The sequence below is a fragment of the Lactuca serriola genome, chromosome 3, assembly GCF_051521515.1.
Source record: "Lactuca serriola cultivar US96UC23 chromosome 3, Lser_US96UC23_V15, whole genome shotgun sequence".
In the NCBI taxonomy this organism is placed as follows: Eukaryota; Viridiplantae; Streptophyta; class Magnoliopsida; order Asterales; family Asteraceae; genus Lactuca; species Lactuca serriola.
The window spans coordinates 112,133,831-112,148,058 of NC_136410.1; the positions used below are offsets into that span (position 1 = coordinate 112,133,831).

Consider the following 14,228-nt stretch of genomic DNA (forward strand, 5'->3'; position numbering starts at 1 on the left):
TTAACATTATTTTTATTACTTTTCGATCATGATTTGATTTTTACCCATGTGTACTCCAGAAATTAGTAACTTTAATTTTGATCCATAAGCTTTCTTCTTAATGTTGTTATTGAATAGTGTTGCAAAAATTTCTTCAATAGTCCCTCAAACATTTCTTCATAATGGGCTGGAAAAGTATTGAATGGGGGTAGAAATGCGATGGGCTAAACCCAGTTCTAGACTTGGGAATAGGTGCTGGAACTGGAACGGAAACGGTCCGAAACCCATATTCCGGTCCGGTTTTGGTTAATTTTCAAGCTTTTTTGGTTTTCGGTCCCCGGTTTGGGCTAGGTCCGACCTGTTTGTCGTGCAGTACACCCAAAATGTGGGTAGAATCGTTTTTTCTTGATGAATTATTTAAGAATGCATTCTTTCTTCTTTTTCCTCATTCCTCATTTATGTTTATTCTTGTCATTCATTCAAGGTTTAAAATTTTTTTAGATACCATGTAATCTTTGTGGGTACCACTGTACACTCTTCTTGGAGTTATTAATCCCTATGTTTCCTTCTCTACACGTTTTGTTCATGTTGGTTGTGAAGATTAAGATAAACATTATTGACTAGAAAGCGTATGTAGATTAATAGAAGTTACTTTTGTCTCAAAACCTATTTGATACAATCCGGAAAAAAGAATACAAACTAATTAAAAAACTATAATATAATATCACAAAATATGAATTGCTAGTAAAATGTTCTTAAAATCATGATCAAAATCTGGGAATAGCAATGGATGGGAATTATAATGTCTAACTTGCACTACATTTATATGCATTAGACTAGTCTAGAAAATAAGAATATTTTCCAAAAGAAAGAATCTATGCAATATAATTTCTATTATTCTTACATTTCTTTCTTCTTAGTGGCTTGTTTGTTGTTGTGCATCCATACTTTAAACACTTGTCTTTTCAGACCAACATCGTGGCAGAATTGTACAAGTTCCTGTTCATCTTGCTTCTGGATCTTCCACCCTATTCTGTCTGCAAAATCTTGCATCTTCTCCTTCTGTTCCTGTGTGAATTTCGTTCGAAACCTTTTCTTTGAAGTTTGCGCCATTAATTGCACTCCTGAACTTGTTCTGAATACATTAAGATCTTCACTAGATGATTCCGCCGGTGCGCCGCCAGCCCCACCAAATGCCATCATAATAGGCGGCATTGGGTGGTGATAATACCGGTGGTGCCGCTGCTGAGATGATGGTGCGGGAGGTATATGTACAGCAGCTGCGGGAGGTGGTTGATTATGTGTCAAAGGTATTTGAGAAGTAGTCTCGCCTTCTACCTCTCTCCGGTGGAAACTCCGGTGGCATTCACAGGCAGCACATTTTAATGCTTCTGGCGTGCCATCTTCTCCGCTAGGCATAAACTCTCCACACCCATCGAGAACATGAGCGCCCATATTGGCAGCATGGTTCCTTAAGCATCCACGATACCGGACCACCACCACTGCAACCGGCGCTATAGAGGTTGTTGAAGGTGGTGGTGCTAGTGGTAGTGGCTGCGAGGGAGCTTGAGAGACCAGTCCAGAAAGATTTGGATCCGGATCCGAGTTTGAATTCCTTCCGGGTGTTTCTGCAGCTTCCGGTTGTTCTTTATGTAACCTGAATCCGCGATACTGGTCTCCCTGATGAAGATGATTTGGGGTTTCATTTCTTTTGGTGTTTGAGGTAGAAGATGATTCTTGAGTGGATTGAGGTGGAATATGATAATTAATGGAGTTTCTCTCTCTAGTTTCCATTAGGTTTGACATGTGAACACATGATCCCTCACCCTAAACACCAATTCAAGTATTTAAAATTTCGCAAATCCTGCTGGAAATCTGGAACTTGAGGATCAAGGAATATAGAGATTAAACAGTGTCTCCTACCACCCACCCTGAGAGAACAAAGGAAGACGGGTCCAGTTTGCCCTCCTCTTCATCTCCATCGAGTTTGATTTTGTGTGTGTGTGTGTGTGAGAGAGAGAGAGAGAGAGAGAGAGAGAGAGAGAGAGAGAGAGAGAGAGAGAGAGAGAGAGAGAGAGAGAGAGAGAGAGAGAGAGAGAGAGAGAGAGAGAGAGAGGTTTCTATGCTTATTTACACCACAATATCTTATACTAGCTTGATATTATGTACGTATTATGTTGAGGATATTATAATTGTTAAATTAAAATACCAAAATAAAATTCAAAAATTACAATATGTTAAGAAGCGCTGATGGCGATTTCACTTTTAAAATTTCAACATTAATCCATTATCAACAATGGCAAAATTATAAGCGGGTGTCTCTTTTATTTAGACACGTTTGAACCAGCGGGTTAAATCGGTTGGATCGGAAACTAAAAGAGGGAACGATTTAACTATCATCGGTTTATATCGATTTCTAAACAGGCCCGTCCCAGAGGGTGGGCGATAGGGGCGACTGTCCAGGACCCATCTTTCAAAATGACCCAAATTTTTTATAAAAATTGTTATATTTAGAAGATAGCACAAATAATTTTCTTTCAATTATTGAGTTATTATAATAAAAACTTGACGACATTTATGTATTTTAAGAGCTCATTTTTTTCTCTCGCCCTGGGCCCAAAATACGTTTGGAACGGCCATGTTTCTGAACTGGATTGAACCAGCTGGATTTTAGAAAAACTGGATTAAACCTATCAGAATAAACCGGTTAAACCGAATAAAAATACATAAAAAATAACCATTTGCATAATAAATTGTGATGATTTTTTTTTTCAACTATCATCGGTTTGATATGTGTGTATTCATCTAAAATTATATTTTATTTTGATATTATACTTTATTTTCTTTTTTATGTATATGGATTGATGTAAAACATTAAAATTTATGGTTATGTATTATTTTAATTTATTTGAATTGATTTTCAACTTATTTAATTTTTATGTGTATTTTTAATGTTTGAATTTGTAAACATCAAATTCATGAGTTAAATATGTATGTATGTGTAGGAAAATATAAATAAAATAAACTAAAAGATGAAAATTATAGAAATTGATTGACCCGACGGTCGAATCGGGACTCAGTCACCATACCGGTTCAACTAAAAAACAGATTTTTAAAACATTGAGTTGGTTTATTAATGTCACTTCTTTTAGGGAGGATGATATTGTTTCTCTCCTTCTGCCGAACCTGCAAAGTCGTCGAACCCAAAGTGGACGGAGTTGAACCCACCCAAGCCGGATGACTCCCAAATTTCTTCTTTGGTTTTAATCCCTAGCGGTTTAAGGAACCCGTAAAACCCCTCTCTTTCTCTCTTTCTCTCTTCCCACCCATCTCTCTCCTCCTCCATCCCACGTATGACTCTTTCCTCCCTTAGGCGTTGATAGTTGATTTCTTTTGGTAAAACAGAAAAGAAAAGAATAACCCACAATAACATAAACCAATTTCAGTAAAAGATTTCAATTAGTTGGTTAAGTAAAAGAAATAGAAAGAGTTGTATTAATTGGAATCAACAGTTGTATTGTCTTTAAACAATTTATAATATATTTTTTGTTTTTTAGTTTCTTGTTACAGACTTGGTTGATAGTTTTTATAAAAATTAAATAAAAATGAAAATAATTACATGACACATTTTTCATTATATTGAATTTCAAAAGTATTTTTTTTAATATTGTGCGGTTTTGCTTACTTGGAGCTTTCACTGCTCCAGGTACACCATGCCTTGGGTGCGGTGAAGTTGCAACGGTTCACTGATCATGGACTCCTCCTCGCATTTTCTCTAATTTCTTGTTTTCCCTTATTTCTTCTTCCAACGATCAATAATGTTAAAACAATTAAATTAACAGTCAAAAATCACTTTTATATATATATATATATATATATATATATATATATATATATATATATATATATATATATATATATATAGCTAGGTTTAAATATGGATGGACATCTATTGTGCAGATGTGTAGACAATGTTATTCTAGTGCTATTCTGTGAGAATGACTAAGAAAATGTATTGTTTGATAATGTGAATACGTTCAACCTCACATAAATATTGTTATTATCACACATTCTCACTAATTAAATTGTCTATAAGGGTATTGTTGGTGTAGGTCTATTGGCTAGACCTAATTGTCGGTGCTCTAGCCAGCCCGCGAGACAACGAGCCAGTGGACCGGCATAACGACACTGCCCGGAGACTTTGGCGGACGGCCCCGCCTGTCAATGTTTCTTGACAGATCAGCCCAACCCTTGGCGAGTTGGGCTTGGAATGGCCTAACCCATGGCCTAACCTAATTCCCTTGACCTAATGGTCCCCTATAAATAGAATATTTCCTCCTCCTTGAGGAGGCACCTTCTGATCAGCTCCTAGAGAGCTTTGATCTGCCCCCATTATACTGAAGCCTCCTCCCTTAAGGGATCAGCCACCATGCCTGTACAATCTCCCCATATGTATAGGCAGTTTTCTCCGTCCATTAGAACCCATCTTCTCACACATTGATCTGACTTAATTGTCGGATCCTGCTCCCTGGGTACAGTCCTTGGGGTGGTTTAGTGACTTCTTGTTGTGATTGCAACTAGGTATCATGTCGGGAACTCGGTAGCAGCACCACCTCCAAATTGTTGGATAAAGTGTCTAAGTCCATAACAATATTTGAGATGTACTTGACCCAACCCGACATGGTCCATTTGGGTTGCACTTCACCTGAACAATTTATATGGATAATCTTTTGAGAATAGTATAAGTTATGATTTATTAATATATTATAAGTTCTAATATATTAATATGAAATCATATTATTTAATTAGTATTGATCTAGAATTAATTTAGAATTAATTTGGTGATAAAAAAGGTGACAAATTAAATGTAGGCTCTTGTATTTATATAGTGTGGGTTATTGCTTATTTAGAATGGGCTAGGCTTGCATGGAAAGTCCATGGAGCTTTAACCCATGGATATCATGGAAATGAAAGGTCATGGGTATTAGGGTTTACATGGATGTAAGCCTAATCCACCACACTATATAACGAGGTCCTTGGCACTTGAAATGGCGCTAGTGTGTGTGTGAGAAAAGGTGGCCAATTTCTACAAGTGTTCATACTCTCTCATAAGGTTTCCAAAGTTTGTGGTGATGTGTGACTTCCATTTGAGGCATCCACATTATTGGTGCTAGGCTCTAACTCCAAGCAATCAACCACTACTAAAAGGTATGTAATTCTACTAGTGTTTTATGATTCAAGTACCCCGTAACATGCTAGTTAGGAAGTAAACCTTAGAAAATTATTATTTGCATGTATCTTAGAGAAAACATAGATCCAAGGTTTCTAGGGTTGCATGTACACCATAGGAGTGTTAGAATGCTTAAAACCCTTTAGTGATATGAGAGCCTAGGCTTGTTTTCTTGATATTTGATGCAAACTTGTTTTTCAAAACCAAAATCTGCCCAGACTAGAAAACTCGATGAGTTTTGGCCAAAAACTTGTCGAGATCATGAGTTAATACAAGAACTCGACGAGTTCCTTATAGAACTCGACGAGTTTGTCTTCCAGTTTGCAGTTTTTCGAGTTTTGCTGCTGGAAATGGACTAGAAATATTACCCTAAACTGTTTTGGTCTTATAAAACTTGTTTTAGATGGTGTAATGGTTATGCTAATCCATTTTTAATGGCTATTATCAAAATTTCAAGTTTTGTATGGTTTATTTATGATTCTTGAAATTTTTTATATGAATTTTCATGAACTTATGAGTTTAAAAGATCATAGGAATTATTTGCAAATAGTTTGTTAATATCCATGATCTTGATGTTTTTTAATGGAATCCATAATTTGTCCTCAAGTTATGGATTACCAAAAGTCACTCTTTTAAAGTCCATTAAAGAAACACATAAGTTATATAAAATGAAAAGTCTCTCATTTTAATAAGCAATTAACCCATAAGTTATGAAAGATGAAAAGTTTTGAAAGTTACAAAACTTTCCCTCAAGTTTTGGAACATGTAAAGTCTCACACTCTTTAGTAAACTTTAGTTCCAACCCCTAGAATATTAAAAGTTAAAATTCAACCCTTATACTTTATAATATTATAAGTTAATAATATATATATATATATATATATATATATATATATATATATATATATATATATATATATATATATATATGTATAAGAACAAGTCATTTTACCGTTAGTAGGCCTCATTTACAAAGACGGTCTATAAGGGGTTATAAGGTTGTTGCCTATAAAAATGACAACTGGGTGTCCACTCTCACCCACCGCTTCTTTGAATGGTGGAGGATTGTTAGCCGAATGAGTAGGACAATGACTTTAATCCTCATTAAAAGTATGATGGTTATAAAGTAACTAAATGTTTTTATAAATTCCCAATCTTAGTTACTTTAGGAAAATGTGAATAAAGTGCTAACCCATGAAATTACACTTTGCACTTTGCTTAAGTCGTTAGTGGAGCGTGTGTGGTTAACCAGCACACTAACCTGGACTTAAAAAGGTAGGCAAAGGGTGGCTTAAGGTTTATCATAGATCGGTGGAGCGCGTGTGGTTAACCGACACATCAGTTGAGTGATAAACATTAAGTGTACCAAGTAATTTGCATGGTTACTTCACACCTTGTTTTGTGATCCATGGCATCCCAGTCATAAAACTTGAAGGGCACACTTGATTGAAACATGCTATTGAAAAGTTCAATGAATCTCAAAGAATCTAGGAGTTTCAAAACCAATTAAAACCTAATAATCTATTTCGTTTTTCATGGTGGAAATTGGTGAATCATCATTCACCTACCTTCAAATATTTTATAGCTTGGATTACGGCATCCAGCTTCTAAGTTATAAAATATTGTGTTTGGTACTATCCTTAATATTACATTTGCTTGTCTTATTCAGGACTATCTTTATATCTAATCTAAACTTGTTTTTGTTTTTTTTCTTTTTCAGATGTCTTCCAACAATGTTGCTTCCGGCTCAAACCCTACCCGCTCCTTCTCTCTCATGAATCTTTGTAGGAGAGTCATCTTCAATGGATCCAACTTTATGGATTAGATCAAGAACATCAAGATGGTCACTCGATATGAGGACAAGGAATATGTCCTTGATAAGGAGCTAAAGGAACTTGATGAGTCGTCTGCTACACCTGAGGAGATCGTTGAATCTCAGACTCATGAGAGAGATGCCACAAAAGTGGCATGTATCATGTTGGCCACAATGAAAGTTGAGCTCCAAAAGTCCTATGAGGACTATTACCCTTTTGAGATGCACCGGGACTTAATGGTCCGCTACCATCAGAGTGCTCGTCAATAGCGATATAAAATCATCTACTCCATGATAACATCCAGGATGAAGGATGGTGAACCCATCATGGGCCACATGCAGAAAATGCAAAGGTATGTAGACCGTTTGCTGAAACTTAATGTGAACTTCCCCGAGGAGTTGGCAATTGGCATCATTTTGCACTCCTTACCTTCTTGTTATGATAAATTCTAAATGACATACCACATGATCAAGGAGGAAGTTACACTCTACAAACTTCTAGGACTCTTGAAGACCGCCGAAAGTGGTCTTAAGGGTAAATCGGTTGTTACCATTACTACTCCTACCGCGGCCCCTGTCTTGGCAATCGGGCAAGGCAAAGGAAAGAAGAGGAAGAGCCCTTAGAAGGGTACCAAGGGAAAGGCCTTTGATGGGTCCTCTTCAAGTGAAACCAAGAAAGGTTTTGTCACTCCTTCTGCCAACCCTAAAGAGGCTGAATGCTTCTATTGCAATGAAAAGTCGCACTGGAAGTGAAACTGCCCGAAGTACCTGCAAGATGTTAAGGATGGGAAAGTAAAACCCAACCATGCAGGTATATACACTATATTGTCTAATAACTCACCCTATTCTAATTCTTGGGTCCTTGATACGGGTTGTGGTATTTACATATGTTCTGATTTGCAGGGACTAAAAAGAAGTGAGAATGTAGAGCATGGGAAGATAAACTTAATCATGGGGAATATGTTCACCTGTCACCAAGATTGGAGTTTACTCTTTGTTGTTAAGTAGTGGGTTTACATCAGATTTGAATAAATGTTGTTACTCGTCTGAAATGGTGAGGAATATGTGGTGAACGAGGATATGAAGAAGGCCAAGTATCATGATATGCTGAAGGATGAGATACGAGAGATTGTGAGCATGTCCAGTTATAGGACTTTGGAGGACATAATAACGACGAACCGTGAGCGGAAGATTGTGAGGAAGAGGAAGTTGGTTTAGGCTCAGGTATCAGAGGGCTCAACTAAGAAGCCCAAAGTTTTTGATTCTCGATCGAAGGGATAGCATGACCAAAGATGTTCTGGCAAGTGCGACAAGACACATGATGGGGTTTGCAGAGTGGGTGGTTCTAGTTGCTTTATGTGTAGCATTACAAGTCACCACATCAGGGATTCTACCGCCACCACCACTACCCAGTCAGCTTATCCAATTTGCTTTCACTGTAACAGAGGGGCCACAAAAGGGCTAGTTTTTAGAGCTTAGCAAGTGGAGTGGTTGCAACACCCGCTCCAGCTACACTAATGATCACTGAAAGCTGCAAGGGCAAGGAACATGCACCAGTCATGAGGAGTCAGGCATTTCAGTTGTCAACCGTGGAGGTTTGTGCAACACCCGATGTGGTTATTGGTATTTATCTTCTGCTTATTTCAGTTGGTGCTTTAATGTTTATTCTTATTATATATGATATGGTATAGGGATGTTCCTAATGAAGGGTGTTCCAACTTTAGTTCTTTTTTATTCGAGCACCACCCAATCGTTTGTATCCCTTATGCTTAGAAAGAGATTTGGTGATGCTCTAGGGAGCTTGAGTATCTTTTAGAGGTGGAGATCACCGATGATAGTCTAGTACAGGTATCGAGGCTTCATCAGGGTTCTATACTGGAGTTATTTAGTGAGCGATATTTGATTGATTTAGTTCCTATCCCTTTACGTGAGAGCAACGTTATTGTGGGGATGGATTGGTTAAGCCATATTGTGGAAATGTTTGATTATGAGCACTAGTTAGTTTGGGTTCGAACTCCAAGTGGGGGAGAATCAGTCATTCGTGTTAAGGGTACTCAGCGAGGGCCATCTCTCTATTTAGCTACGAGAGCTAGGAGGTATCTTCAATAGGGTTCTTCTGGTTGTGTGGCTTATGTATTGGATACCATAGAAGAGAGGAAGAGGACGATTGATGATGTATCGATTTTTCGAGAGTAACTCTAGAGAGGCAGGCTGAATTTCGTATTGATCTGGTTCCTAGTGTGGCTCCGATAGCCAAGTCACCTTATCGGTTAGGACCGCCAGAGATGTAGGAGTTGTCTACACAACTTTAGGAGTTGTTACATAAGGGATTTATTAGGCCAAGTAGTTCACCGTGGGGAGCACCGATACTGTTTGTGAAGAAGAAAGATGGTTCCCACAGGATGTGCATCGATTACCAGGAGTTGAACAAGCTAATGGTGAAGAATCGTTATCTGCTTCTGAGGATTGATGATTTGTTCGACCAGTTACATGGCGCGTCTTGGTTCTACAAGATTGATCTGCATTAAGGCTACCATTAGATGAGAATTCGGGATGAGGAAATTCAAAAGACAACCTCATAACTCGTTATGGTCATTACGAGTTTTTGGTGATGCTTTTTGGTTTCACCAATGTACCAACAACATTCATGGATCTCATGAACATGATTCGCAGGCCGATGCTGGATTGGTCAGTGATCATTTTCAATGGTGATATCTTGGTCTATTCTAAGACCAAATAACAATATGAGGATCGTTTGCAAGAGGTTCTAGAGAATTTGAGGATGGAGAGGCTTTATGCCAAATTTTCCCAGTGTGAGTTCTGGTTGCATGAAGTGCAGTTCTTGGTCGTGATGAAGTTCAGTTCATCGTCAATTAGAGTGCTATATTGGTCGATCCGGCCAAGATTGTGGTCGTGATGTAGTGGGAGGTTCTGAGGTCTCCATCTGAGGTTCAAAGTTTTTTGTGGCTTAGCAGGGTACTATCAGAGGTTCATTGAGAACTTCACCAGGATCACAGTTCCCTTGACCATGTTGACAAACAAGTTGGTTACTTTCCGTTGGCAACCTGAGCAGCAGGTGACGTTTGTGACTTTGAGGCAGAAGTTTTGCAAGGCTCCAATTTGGACCTTACCAGAGGGTATGGATGATTTCGTGGTATACTGTGATACATCGATTATGGGATTGGGTGCGGTGTTAATGCAGAGGGGTCATAGGATTGCTTATGCTTTGAGGAAACTAAAGCCTCATGAGGCGAATTATCCTACACATAATTTGGAGTTGGGGGCGGTGATTTTTTCCTTTAATATTTTATGTCACTACTTGTATGTGGTTCGTTGTATCATTTACACAGATCACAAGACTTTGAGGTACTTGATGGATTGGATAAATCTAAATATGAGGCATCGCATGTGGCTCGACATGGTGAAGGATTACGATGTAAGACCCTTTATCACTCTAGGAAATCCAACATGGTGGCCAATGCTATTAGCCACGAGGCGGCTGGTACCCTTATCAAGGATGTATGTTTAAGGATGATAGTGATTACCCCACTCTTGGAGAAAATTCGTGGGGCTCAGATTGAGGCTAAGAAAGAGGAGCACCGGATAAGAGAGCGTATAGTGGGTCAGGTGTCCTCTTTTTATTATGATAGCCATGGATTGTTGACCATTCATCGGAGAGTTTGGGTTCTTTATTTGGAAGGAACTCTTCAGATTCTGATGGAACAGCTGTAGAAGTCGAAGTTTTACATTCCCACAGGTGCGAATAAGATGTATATAGACCTCCAACTTTATTATTGGTGTCCTTAGAACAAAAGCGAGACGTGGCTTGTTATATGGAGAGGTTCTTTACTTGCAGGAAAGTCAAGACTGAGCATCAGTGAACTCACGAAAAGTTGGAGCCATTGGGTGGTCCTGTCTGGAAATAGGAAGAGATCACGATGAACTTCATGACAAAGTTACCACAAACGGCGCAATGGGTGGATTCGATTTGGGTCATCGTGGATTGATGGACCAAAAGTGCGCATTTTATTCCTATTCAGGAGAACAACTTTGCAAAGAAATTGACATATGTATATATCTGTGACATGGTGGCACGACATAGGGTTCTAGTATCAATGGTTTCAGATTAGGATGTACGCTTTACTTCCAAATTCTGGAAGAGGTGCAACAGGGAGTTGGGTACTCGACTGCACTTCAACACAAATTTTCATCCGTAGACTGAATGACAGAGGGAGCAGACTATTTAGAATATGCTTCAGGCATATGTACTAGATTGTGGTGGTAGTTGTGACATCCCCAAAATCACGGCTAGAAAAGACCGATTTTGTTTATGCTTTGTTTGAAAATCAGAGTAACATTTTAAATAAAAGTGTTGCGGAATTTGTCCCAAAACAAAATATGATAAAGATTTATCAAAAGCATTTCCATATAAATGTATTTCATTAAAAGACTTGGGATGTCATGTTCGTACAGATCAAAAGCATAAACAGTACAATATAAGCCTTACTACATTATTTCACATCTACAGACCTATATCCGTAATCCCTCGTCCAAACATCATATCTATGCTCAAGTGCCACTACCTGTAATACATAAAACTGAGTGGGTCAGGCTTGGGAGCCTGGTGAGCACATAGGGTTTTCAACCCACAATAAATAAGTTTATATTAATTTCATCAATCAACAATAACCCGATTACCCGTTCCCGTTATCCTCACTTTACGTCCCTAAACACTTATCATAAGGGACCTAGCCTAAGGATCATCATCGGGACGGACACTACTGCTAAGGGGATTCCTTAACAATAATTGTCCTAAAGGCAACCATGTGGGGGATGGAGTACACCGGTGAACACATCGTTCACAAACACCTACAGGTTGCGAGCCTGCTAATGTTCCACTGGACTGTCTAGAAGAGTCCGTGGTCGTCATCCATACTCCGCTAGATGACAGAATCAACAACATCAACATCGAGGCCTCTCATCATTTTATCACACATCACCTATTACATCTACCCATGTTTTACCCCAACATTTTCGTAGATATAAAATACATATATACAGTTCAAATCATTGAAAACATGTATAACAATGTTCATCCAACATAAATAGCAAGTATTCAGATAATATGCACACATAGCACGTAATTTATGTAAAATACTTCATATCTATGTGTAAGCTAAAAGTAACTATGCACTCACCTGAAAGGTGGTGACTCAGCACTCGGACAGCGCTTCGATACTCTCAAAACAATTTTCCTTCGATAAAACCTAGTATCGATACCACTAGGGTTTAGTCTAACGATAACCGCGACAAATTAATTGTCTGACTATTATTATTATTATATAAGCGTTAATAACACTCAATATAACTCATAATAATAGCCCAAATAATTATTTTAAGTACCTAATAACATTCCTATAATTATTTGAAAGCTATATTAAAAATTGCGTAAGTGTAGCACACTTACTGTGAACTTTATCGAAAACCGGAACTTAATTGGAGCAGCGTTTCGAAACCGAAAGACTCCTTTTTCTCGGGACTCCGGGAGCCTCGGGGCTTCCCTAGGGTGCTAGGGGATTTATCTAGGGCTTAGGGGGGGTTTGGGAGGCTAGAGAGAGAAAGAAGTTAGAGAGATAAGTGAAAAATGTGCAAGAAAGTCGGAAGCCTTCGCTGGCTTTTATAGGCCGAAGTTCGGACATTACGCTGGGCGTACCGAGGGTACGCTGGGCGTACTCCTCGGATAAGACTTCCAGCTGGCTCACACGTGGACCGACCTCGGAGTAGATAAGAGCGAAGGTACGCGGGGCGTACAGACTTTGGACGCGGGGCGTAATAGCGAGGGTGGCGTGTCACTCATCCGAAGCGAGGCTTTCTTCAGCGATGGACGGTCTAGATCGTGCCACGTCATCGCATCTAGCAACAGCTTCGCAAATTCAAGTTTAATCTTTAAAAATTCGTAACTTTCGCATAAGAGCTCCTTTTTCGACGTTCTTTATATCCATGCAAAGGTGGGAACGTACTCTACAACTTTCGTTTTGACTCCATCGGCTAATTTTGACTCGATTTTAAATTTTATATTATTAACGGGCCGGGACAGGATTGGGCCGTTAAATCCTCATAACTTCTTCATCCGACATCCGTTTTCGCCCATCTTTTTCTCGTTACGCTACTTTTAACAAGATCTTCTATTCTCGTTCAGGTCGTGTTGGCTAAAAATCACTCGATCTAATATTCGAATTTCGAGCTGTACACTGCTATTCCGAAACTTCGAAAAATCATAACTTCTTCATACGAAGTGAGATTTGGGCGTTCTTTTTATTGATGTTCTTAGTTTAACATATTCTACGACTTTTGTTTAGATCGCTAAGGCTAAATCTCGCTCTATCGTAAATTCACTATTTACGCTTCCCGGTACCGTGTCGGTTCTGTCGGGAAACTTCGACGGGTCATAACTTCTTCGTTATAACTCGGATTTCGGCGTTCCTTATATCCCCGGAATCCTTGTTTCGACCACTACAAGTTTATATAAAGATATCGGGCTTATCTCACACTTTGATTTTGACGCTTATTTTTATTCTTTATTAATTATACATTTATAATTAAATAGTAAGCACATAAACACACATAATTCACATAATACTCAAATATTTCATCTTTATTACTTCAAAAAGAGTTACAATAGTTGACCTAGACTATTACATTGACAAAAATGATTAGCCCTGAAACCCGGGCGTTACAGTAGTAGGGATACGTATCTTCCATTCATTGAGTTTTCTTACAATAATTTCTACCACAACAGTATCTACATGAGGAATTACAAACCCTGATTTGTTGGTGTTGGATTTGGTGTCTAATCCCATAACTATAATTGGGATGTACTTGACACGATTGTAGCATGGTCCTTTTGGGTTGCTTCATCAGTGCAATTTGGTAGGATGGACTTTTGAGAATATTGTTATTTTATGATTTATTAATATATTATAAGTATAATATATTAATATGAAATAATATTAATTAATTAGTATTGATAAAGAATTAATTTTGTGGTCAAAAGAGACTAATTAACTATATGGGGATTGATTATGTAAATCAATGATTCTTATAGTGTGGGCTAATGATCCATGATTATGTAGTTGGGCTAAACCAATGAGATAATCCATGGATAGTCTATGAAGGTTAAACCCATGGAGCATAAGAATGTGAAAG

The 14,228-nt window shown here is 38.3% G+C and overlaps 1 pseudogene; it reads right to left on the reverse strand.

Annotated features, from left to right (window-relative positions):
- Positions 1-679: 679 nt before the first annotated feature.
- Positions 680-2,040, reverse strand: LOC145093055 (zinc-finger homeodomain protein 2 pseudogene; annotated as a pseudogene).
- Positions 2,041-14,228: the final 12,188 nt, after the last annotated feature.